The following is an 11,234-nucleotide window of genomic DNA, read 5'->3' on the forward strand; positions in this document are numbered from 1 at the left end:
TTATGAGTAAAGGTTGGGTTTTCATTTTATAAAAGTTGAGAATTCCTAAGTCATTACCAAAAGATACCATCTATAAAGGAAGACATTTTACCTTCATCTCAATTATAATTTCCAAGAACACTTTACATAAATGGCTTCCTGAAGAGGCTGACCATTATAACAATTAGTGAGATGATCAGAGCACTAATGGCGTTTGATTCACCAATTTCCCATCAACACTTTCCCTTAAAGTATCTCCAGAGCAGCTCTATGTTGCGTTGCACTAATCTCTCCAATATAGGTGCATCAGAACCTCTGAAGCAGCAGTAGCCTGACCTAGGATGCTTCCTTCCACTGAAGCTTCCATCTCTGATCAAGTCTCTTGTTTCTGTCACACCACTCTCCATCAAAGAAAATCAATGAACTCTAAATGTTTCTGCTGAACAAGTTGGACTTATCTACATTATGATGAGACAGATGAATCCTTGTAGTTTTTCTGTATGTGAGTGATACTGAACAAAACAACAAAAAACCTTAATCTTCCTGGTAAGATTGACTTCTCATTTATTAATGGTCAAAGTTAAAGATGCTTATTACATTAAGATCTTATTGTGATGAAGAACAATTACTAGCACAAATGTTGAGCTTTTTTAATATTAGTCAGAAAATCTAAGTATTCCTGTACTGACCTTTGAAACACTGGTCTGTGGAGGAAAACTAAAGCCTCACTAAGTGGTAAGGCTGACACAGTTGTTCCACTTGACAATACAAAAGTGTGCATGAAGGGAACACGACCCTATCACCAGACAAAACTGCTGCAAACCCTGCTTTATATTCCTGCTTCATTGTTCACTGAGGAAGATTTTATCTATATGTTTTTGTTTTTATTTCTATGTTAGTGCTGGTTTATTATTATTATGATTATTATGATTATTATTATTATTATTTGTCCTCTGCCATGGCTCAAATTGCTGTGAGCTGGAATGAGCTAAAACCATGAAACTAAAACCATGAGAAAAGGCCCAAATTTTGGAAAGGCCACGCCCCTCACATCGCAAATTGACTTGAAATTTGATTTAAGTCCACCTCAGTGTGTTCTACAAAAAAGCCTCTCGGACCATAAAAGTCCGCCATGATGGATTTTTTGCTAATTTGCATAAACTGAAAAACAGTAATATGAATAGAAATTTGGGGGATTTTGACTTTATGAAGACCAAATTTGGTATAGAGCCTTGGGGGACTGAGATACGCATTTCTATTATAGCCTAAATGAGCAAGATGGGCCCAAAAACATGGCCGCCATCAATAAAAATAGCTTTGCAAAGGGCGGGGCTCAGAGAATATTGGCCATAACTCATTAACCATTTGTCCAGTCATCATAAATGTTGGTACATAACTTCAGTCTGTGATTGGGAATAGGTGTACCAAAACATTTTGAGTCTGACCCACAGGGGGCACTACAAATGCCACAAACGTGTATCTGAAAACCCAGTGGACAGTATTTCAAATTGGTGTGCATGCTCTGGGGGCAAGTATTAACCAAAATCTGAAGTGTCATACTGATTGGTGCAAGTCGGCGTGACCTAAAACATATTTGCTCATAACTCAAGATGCCTTTACAATCCAGATTAAACTCACTAGAGACATCCTGCCCATATCTTCTGAACATACAATAGTTTTCAAAACTTTGAGTGCACAATTATTGAAATGCTGCATGCATTGTAATGATGAAACAACTATTTGCTTGGTCTCAAGCAAACAGCAAATAGCAAATTTGCTCTTGGTTTTGGCTGATTGAGCTGCTTCCTTCTGCTGCTTGCAGCTGTATTTATTTTTTATTTTATTCTTTGCTTAGTTTGAGCATGGTATGGTTAAGATTATGGAAATATTAAAGTTATGGTTAATGAAAATGTGAATGTTAGTTAATTATTAATTAATTGAAGGAGTGTCCCAGGAAGTATAAAAGCCGAAACGCACTTTTGACAACCTATGAGGTGCAACACTCCGATTTGAAAATGGATTCTGTCATGGAAGAATTACTTTCTTATGATTTTGCTGTTCCAGTTTATGTGTTCACTGATCAAGTATAAACAAGAAAAAAGGAGAATCTATATTTGTGTAATATACAGTAATTGTCTCTAGATATATATAGGCACTCTGTTTCTCTCAAAGAATAAGGAACAAAAGAAATCATATGAATTCATACTGTTTACATTGACCATCACGTCAAAGATTACATTTTTTTTTCACCTGTATTAGTCATCCACCCCAATTCACCATGGAAACCCGTACATCCTTACTTTCTGCTTCGCTACATAAAGGGCACACTACTTCCTGCATTAGCCCTAAATGTTGGCATTAGATGTCAATCATTAGGTGTGGAATCTTCCAGTATGGACGTAATTCCTAGGAATACTGGGATGGGGAATGACAAACATTGCTCGAAACAATTTTGCCCATTCCAGGAGCCTTACCAGTACCTAAAATATAAAGTTTGTCCATAGGGTCTCAGTGTTATTTCAATGAAAGAGGGTCATCCCCTTAGGAGCATGGACGCTGTCAGCAAATTTCATGTCATTTCATTTGCTCATTTAAGTACTTGTTATGTAAAAGTGAAGATGTTGGCATGATGGTGGTGTTGACAAACAGTCAGGGAGGGCAGGGGGTTCATTGAAATGATTTGGAAAATTTCTCTGGAGGGCATGAAGAGCACTCACAGTGTTATACCAGCGGTTAGTAATACATGAGCCCTCACAACCCGAACAAGCCCTCCAAATTAAACAACAAAATCTGTTATATGTTATTGCCCTCTAAAATAACAAATGCAAGCGTTTTCTCATCTGATGCCCTTGTTGGTAGGACGTCATTTGTCAGGACCTTCCAATACAAATAACTAAAAGCCAAAAAACATACAGATCAAGGTTGGGATTATAAAAATTCTTTACTAAGGTTAGAGAACATTTGTAATCATGATTAAAATAAACCAGTATTGACTGTGGAGTGCTAACAGCAACTTTGTGCCTGTGTTGGTCACACTCTGATTCACATCTGCATGCATTTCATTAAAACACAACAGATGCTAGAAAGAGAAGAGAAATGTAGGCTAACCTATTGCATTTAGCCCAAGGAGCTTGACAAAGGAGCCTGTAGAGACCACGTCACTTTCTTGAAACATCTGCTGGTTGAACAATTAACATGGTTCACTTGATGAATTTATAGCCTACAGCGTTTACCACATCTTACTATATACTTGTTCATGGCAGCACAGTGCTACTGCCTGATCACTCTGCTCTGCATAGCATTTCCTCCCTCTTGATCCAGTACTCAGTGAGAGATTTTTGATGAAATGATGAAGGGCCGTAATGATGTTCTAATCCTCTGGAGACAGGATTCAAACATTTAAATGCTGTGATAACACCATGTATCTGTGGGAGTCCCAGCAGTCTCTTACAAGGTCCATCAGAGCAGCACTAGATGCTGGACTGCCTTTTTTTTTTTTTAGTAAACTTTTGGAAAGAGACAGATGTAGAGGAGAGAGGGGGAAGAGGAAGATTATACTGTACATAGAAGGGACAGCAGATGGTTGCTCCAGTTCCCAGGAAGCTGATAAACTGGAGGCAGGCCCGCAGTACTGTAACAGGGTCAGCACAGTGCAGGATCGGCCTGAGGGTTAGCAGAAATTATCTTTTCACTGGGTCTGTAAACTAAGACTGTCATTTCCTGAGTTCTTTTTTATTAATAATACAAAAATAGTTCACCTGGAGAACTCAGTTGGATCATTTGCAAAGGCTTTAAAGGTAGAGTTAAAAAGCAGTCCTTCTTTTCTTGATCATTTTGCTGACAGGCAGCTGAATTAGATTGTGGACTCTTGACTCTTCCTCTTCTTTGTTCCAAAATAAGCCAATTAAATACCATATATTATACTCTAGTGAGGAGAGCTGATAATCAAAAGAAAACAGTGCATAGTATGGGTTGTAAGAAATCCAACAATTGTACAGGAAGAAATCCATCCTACAACACACACACCCAAAATAGCCAGAAAGCAAAGCAGCCATTGGACAATGACATTAATAGAAGTAAATGTGGCTTGTTGAGTGACATTGTGTAAAAAAAATATAAGTAAATGCTGGTGACAAATACAGTCAAGCAGCATAGAAGCAAGACATCATCACAAGTAGGACCTCCTGGGAAAAAAGGTATATTAGAGGTTTTTTTTTTAAAAATATATGGTTATTTACAGTCTGTGTTTATTTATGACAACATTCTGACTTTTTTGAGTGGCATGCTTTGTTTGACACCTTATGTCGAGGTCAAACTATACAATATTTTTGTCTTTTGAGATGCTGTCATGGACCAAGCAGTCAAGGCACAAGGAAACACAAGTTCACATTTCCAATGGGGTTTTATTTTCCCAAAAAAGATGCAACAAATACAAATAAATGTAAGTAACTGAATTATCTAAGTTATAGGGCCCTTAAAAAGAGATCAACAAAACATAAATCTACTGAAAAATAAGACCAGAACAGAATGAGACATGAGGGAAACATGTACAGTATACTGGCTGAAACCAATAAACATACACACAGGGGAAGACAACATAGACATAGCTAAAACCCTGATCCCCCCCATGCTGGCAGAGCTTGTGGTCTGGTCCTTGGCCTGGGCTTCTGCATATAACCAGGCTCCACCCTCAGCTACTTCTTTTGCCACAACAGAAAGAGAACTCAGCAGTCAGGCAACTCAAAGGCAAAGAGAAACTAATTAATATAATGTGATTAAACAAACTAGCAATAAGACAAAACAATGTCAACTAAATGTGCACACTTCATTTAGAAAAATGTGTAATGTCAGAGGCGTTAATAAACCAATTCTAAACCAAACAAACTGTGATTGTGTTTTATGTAATTTAAGTGAGTACAAATGACAGTAACTGTGGTAATGATGTGGGTGAGCATGTGAAACCTGAGACCCTCAGTATGTGGATGTGGATACAGCCATCACAGATGCCCACTGTGCCAAGTAAGGTGATCATAGAGTATCTCAAATAAACTGGCAGAGGGTTAATAAAGTGCATTGTACAGTAAATACAGAGTGATTTCAGACAGTTAACATTGGGTCTATTTCTTGGACAACAACCACTGGGTACAGTTGGCACTGCATGCAACATCTAATCAAGCCCTGTTGTCATAGTGGGTTTGCCAAGTTTTAACACCGTAAAACTCAGAAAAAACTTCACCAACCTGACTACCAAGGTAAGTAACAAGGCATAACATATCAAAAAGACAGATTTGTTGATGTTATGAGATATGCAAGCTGCTTCCAGCCTTTCTGCTAAGCTAGGCTAAACACACCTCCTACTGTAAAAGCAGAGAGATGTCATTACGATTTCAGTATTTTGACTCATTTGACTCAGTTAGAGTGACATTTGTGACATTACTGACAAATTATGACATTATGAGATATTACATTATCATTTGCTCTGTTCCTCTCTTGCCCCAGAGGGAAAGGAGATCCATTCTCATCTGTGCTCCTTTCTCTGCCAATGACAGACATTTGCTTCTCATTTCCATAACAATGTGCTGCTCTTGCAGGGCGATAGCCAGAACTGCAAGGTCAGCTTTTTCCTTTTAAGTGTGTGAACCGAGATGAGGCTTTATCTTAGTAATCGCAAAGATTTCTCTAATTTCTCTGCTGGATATCATATCAGTGAGCTGTTGCTGCTGTAATGGTGAGAGAAATGCTCATTCTGCTGTTGTGTTTTCAGATCCAGCAGACAGATCAGACAGATGAGCTGGTAATTTGAAAAACTAAAGCTTATGCAAAATTGTGGCAGAGCTTCAAATTGCGCATTACCTCGCTTCATTGAAGGCTAATTAATCAGCCTGTCTGGCCAAGCACGACAAACACAGCAGCCATACACACCAGGCCAACATTTACACACATAAAGCTGCACTGTGTGAACATACTCCTTCCTTTCTGTGTTTATGGATGTATGTGTTTATTAATCAGGAGCCTTGGAGCTGGAGACGATCCTAAAAATGAGCACAAGCATTTTATTAACCTTCCTCAGATGAAAGAGAAAATCTAATTTCCTCTGGTGCTCTGGAGAGTCTGAGAGCTGTTTCCCCTCAAAATGCAATGAAGAAATCACGTGCATTCACTTTCTAAGAGAAAGGGATGTGTTAGCACTTCTTGCTTGGCAACATTAACAACCTGCACAAAAGGTATCATTTGAATAAAAGCGCAGTTTTTGGAGGCAAGGCAAGTTTATGTGTATAGCACCTTTCAACAAGGCCATACAAAGTGCATTACATAAGACATAAATTATTATTATATTGTGTTTAAGACAAAATATTTAAAGTAAATATATACATAATATTTGATAATATAAAAAACACATACAAATAGGATTTAAACAAAGAGTTTAAAATTGGAGCAGACCTTAAAGTTTTATGTTCATGTGTTAGCCAACATTTGCTTATTTGCACATCCAGCAGACACTGAGCAACATTAGCATTCATTTGGAGTTGTGTTCACCTGATGAATGTTAATCCAATATTCACTCTCCTTTTAGCTCTGGTTTGGTCTCCACCAACACCTAGCTCTTTAGCTGCTAAATGCTCTGCTATGTTCACAAGCTAGTTGCTGACTATGTGTGTCTGCTGTTGGGTGCTGGGCAGGTAGTGTAGAGTAAATTTAGGTCTAAGTCCATTACCACACAAGACTTCTGGTTTGGTTTATGGTCTTAACACTGGGGATTCAAGGTGAACATAGAACGTCAATCATTTTCCCACAAGAAAGTATAATAACATATGATAATCATTAGTATAAGTCACTTCCGAAAATTGATTTGTTTACTTGTTTGTGATTGTATGACCATAGTCACTCTATGGTATTATTAATGTTAGTATGATTTTTATCTGACCCTATGTATTTTACTGATTTTGGGTGTTGGACATGTGACATAAACATTCCAGAGTCTGCATGTCACCTTAGGTAATATGGTATGGCCCTTCGGGGGGACCTTAGAGATACAAACAATGGATCCATGGTCAAGTTTGGAACTGTTCCAGATGTGGTATGTTGTGACACATAATATGTTGTGAGGTAGCTGTCAATTACATGATGGATGGCTCCCAACTGACCTAGTGCCCATGGAAAACCTATGTTATTCATGTGATAAGATACAGATGTGTAACCCCATATAAGCTATGCACCGACAGTGGTATGTTGCCCAGACCATCTTTGTACATGGAATGGACCCGATGGCCATCGTCTAATAAACGTCTACAAAATAAGAACTTCGTCAGCTCTTCCTTCGAACGATATCATCACACATCCTTCCTTTCAATTAAGATAGAAAATATTAAGATATTTTGTTGTTTTCCATAATCTGAGCTAGTATGGTGAATGTTGAACAAAAGAGGTCCGAGAATAGAACCTTGTGGAACTCCATATGTCATTTGATATAGTCACTGGTGGGAAATTATCTCCATCAGTGATGCAAGTAATTACATTCACATTCATCCATTTTTCCACACTTTTGTCCAAAGTGACACACAAATGAGGTACAAAGTAATGAATTAAAATATTAGAATGAAATCCAAACTCATTGAGCAGGGGCTCCATCCAGAGAAAAATAAACTCACCTTGACATCACCATGCTTCTTCATCAACAGCCTATTATTACAGTTTGGACTTCCTTCCTGGACTTTGAAAATACAAACCAGTTTAGGATTAACAACTTTGGATAAGGTTATGGTAAAGATTTCACTTACTTCAGTGTTTGAAGATAATGTTTTCTATGTGATCAAGATCGTTCACCACCTTACAGCATTTCTGGATATTGATGTCCCATAAATCAAAATGTTAAGCCCTTGGAAACCTTTACTGGAAATGTACACACTTGTGCAGCATTTTAAAGACCAACACCAGCATGAGTTATTACTTTAACTGTAATCCAGAGGATGTAAATTTATTAGTGCTCAAGGCTCTGCTCTGTCTGCCTCCTTACCAACTCTCAAAACTCCACTCAAACCAGAATGACACTTCAGCTCCACCCAGAGCTCAGGGAGCCTGGATGTTGTCAGGAGGATTATGCTCAGTGGCCTTCCATCTGATTTGTGTCTCAGGGGCCTTGTTTCAACAAGATGAACACATCCAGCCGCTGTCTTCACTCAGTTTATTGTTGATGACCTTTGGCAATGTTGAGTTAAGAGGGCTTACAAATCTTCAGCTGACATTTACTGTTCTCATGGAATATTTTGGAGAGTACATTTGGCTTTTCATGATGTAACTCATCATTGAGTTTGCGTTTGAGTGCAAGCAAGAATGAAAAGACACAATGAAAACAACATATTGTTTATATCATTTCAATACATGTGCTAATACCATGCTCCCAGATGTGTGCAACCACTATTAGACTGTTACAGGATTTAGTGGCTGTTTCCTCAATCGTCCATATTGATGCACTCTGTGGGTGTGAGGCCTCACAGATAAGGCCACAACATGTAGGATTTGAAAATTTCCTATTTAGTTGATGTGTATAGTATCAAAAAACACACTGTGATAGACAGTAACGCAGAACACTACACATACGAGTTCTGCACAGGCTTGAACTGAAGACCTGAACCTGACCTGTAACTGTACATTTAAGACCCGACCTGACTGAATCTGACTGTCTTACCGCCATGACTGGTACTGCCAGATTTTTCCTTCCTTAATGATGAAGTGCCAAAAGAAAGGCTTTCTCACAAATAAAAGATATGACAACAGCAATATCACGCCAACAGAATATAGCGCAGTGGTCCAACAGCACAAAACATATAGCAAGTAGCTTCTACTGACCAATAGGTGGGTAGGGATACTGGGCTGTGAGATCTGTAGTCAGTGGGGTTTAACTTGTTGTCATAACAAGTTTCCACGATGCAAAGGCCTTCTCCATTTTTTTGTGAATTTTAAGAAACTCCCTTTAAGCAAGCTTTTACATTATTTAAATCAAAACAGATTATTATCTTGCCAGCTTAATGCAACACATTAACTTCTCTCTCTCTCTCTTCCTCTTCCCAGTGGGCATCATGAATCTACTTGCAACACATGACATGCATGGATGCAGGCAACTCACACAGTCAGAGAGAGAAAATTTCTTATGAAAGGACATTTAAAAATGACCAGACCAAGACTGAACCCAAGCCTGAAACTTTACTTAACAAAGTACATGTTATACTTTACACACCCACACATTCTTTACTGAAGAACTTTTTCCCTTTGGAGAATTTACTGATCATCATAAGTTGTCTTTGACTTTGAGACAAGTTAAATGTTCATGCAAATGGATTTTCACATTATTATACAGATAGGAACAGAAGCCACCGGCTGCTTTGAAAGGATGAAAAAACACAGTCAGAAGTCTGTTGTTGGCTTCTACTGAGACCAAATATACCGAAGCAGCAATTTAGTGGTAGACATTACACAGACAGCACACTGAGATTTAAAAGTCAGCCAGTGTTGCTTACTGCTCATAACTAACCTTTTGATTCATTTTCAGAATATTCTTGAAATACTGTATTGTAATCGTTGGTTATGTTTAACACTCAATGTAATATTGTTATTTCTATTCAATTAGATATGTTCTTTATTCTTATTATCTTTCAGCTCTGACAGCCCTGTGTTCACAGGGTTCAGTGCATTTAATGAGTATTGACTTGTTTACTCCTGAGTAAGCTTTATACATGAAAAGCAACATTTCCTCATTAATAATAAAGTGAAGTGAACCATATCTGTCATTTACAGTACATTATGCATGAAAATGAGTGTCTATGTATGCATTCATTTATACAGTATATACTTTAAATGCAATTTAAATGAATTGCTTTTGTTGTGTATCTACACAATGACCCCACACCACCCCTTCATTTCCCCAGCAAGCACCACCTCGTCTACAAGCTCTGATACTTTGATCGAAATGTTTGTAGATGAGACGAGTGAGATTATCACCGTGGCAACTACTCTGTCGCCATGATGACATGATGCAGGAATTTTGCAAGAATTTGTTGTAGCCTGTTAGCCTTACGCAGGGATAACCAGGCTATATCCCACCACTGCCGCTTTAGGCCACACATGCACACAAACACACACTCACACAGTCACAGGAATTAATCAGAGAGAAAAGTGGGTCGCTTGCTAAGCTAAGCAGTAAGATGATGACCTCTGCCCAGCGGTCAGTCCCAAGGCCTGGACATTTAATAACGATGACATTCACATAGTCTGAGAGCTTCATAGCGGGATGAACAGAGCAGTGTTGAGGACTCTTCTTACAGTGGGATCTCAAGTGGTCCTGAAAGGCCAGATAAGATTGGTCTTATTCTATATTTTTTTATTTTCTGTGGCAGAAGACATAAATCTTTAAAACCACCTCCAAAAAGATATTGTTTCATTTTTGGAAAAGTTCCTTTGTGCATTTGTTGCAGACTGCTTTCACATTTGTTGTTCTAGTGAGTATTTCTGGCAGCAGGATGAGTGTGTGTGTTCGTGGTAGTGAAGGAACATGTCACCCAGTGCAACAGTCATGAATGTGTTTTCAATATGGAGCTCTACAGCACAGAGGAATAAGATATATCAGGCACTGATACACATACAATACTTGTTAGTAGGATCAATATGTTGTTGGTTTTGGTCTTTTCATTCGATTTGTTGACAGCATGAAAAACACAATATCACCTGACTTAGTTTTTCACACTTTTGATAAGAATGATTCTTCTCATCCTAGCTTTCACTCTCACCACTGTTATCTCCGTTATTATCTCCATACAGTACAGGAAGATGATGTACTATTGTAACATATGCAATATAATATCCTATTAGTGTAAATAAACAGCAGAGACCTTTCCATACGGGTGGCTGGAACATATCTGATATGAGAGGCTCTGTCCTAAAGATACACAGTCTGTGTATCAGGTGTACATTGTAATAGTTCCTGTGAGAAATTCAATGCAAAGTATATTAACTACAATTGCACACAGTGGAAGACTTCTAATCTTCTCATTCAACACCAGCTCCCCTCTTTCAATTAAGACTGTTTCTGCATCCCGATCAATCAAATAAAACAGACTAAATGAATGATTTAATTCCACAACATGGTACTTATGCCTTCATTCACACACACACACAGGTGTAGCTATGCCTCTCAATCCTCTCCTCTCTTCTCATTTCCTTTCCTTTTCTCTCTCCTTCTACCTATGTTTGTGTGTTTTATT

Source organism: Thunnus maccoyii, chromosome 21, assembly GCF_910596095.1.
Source record: "Thunnus maccoyii chromosome 21, fThuMac1.1, whole genome shotgun sequence".
NCBI lineage: Eukaryota > Metazoa > Chordata > Actinopteri > Scombriformes > Scombridae > Thunnus > Thunnus maccoyii.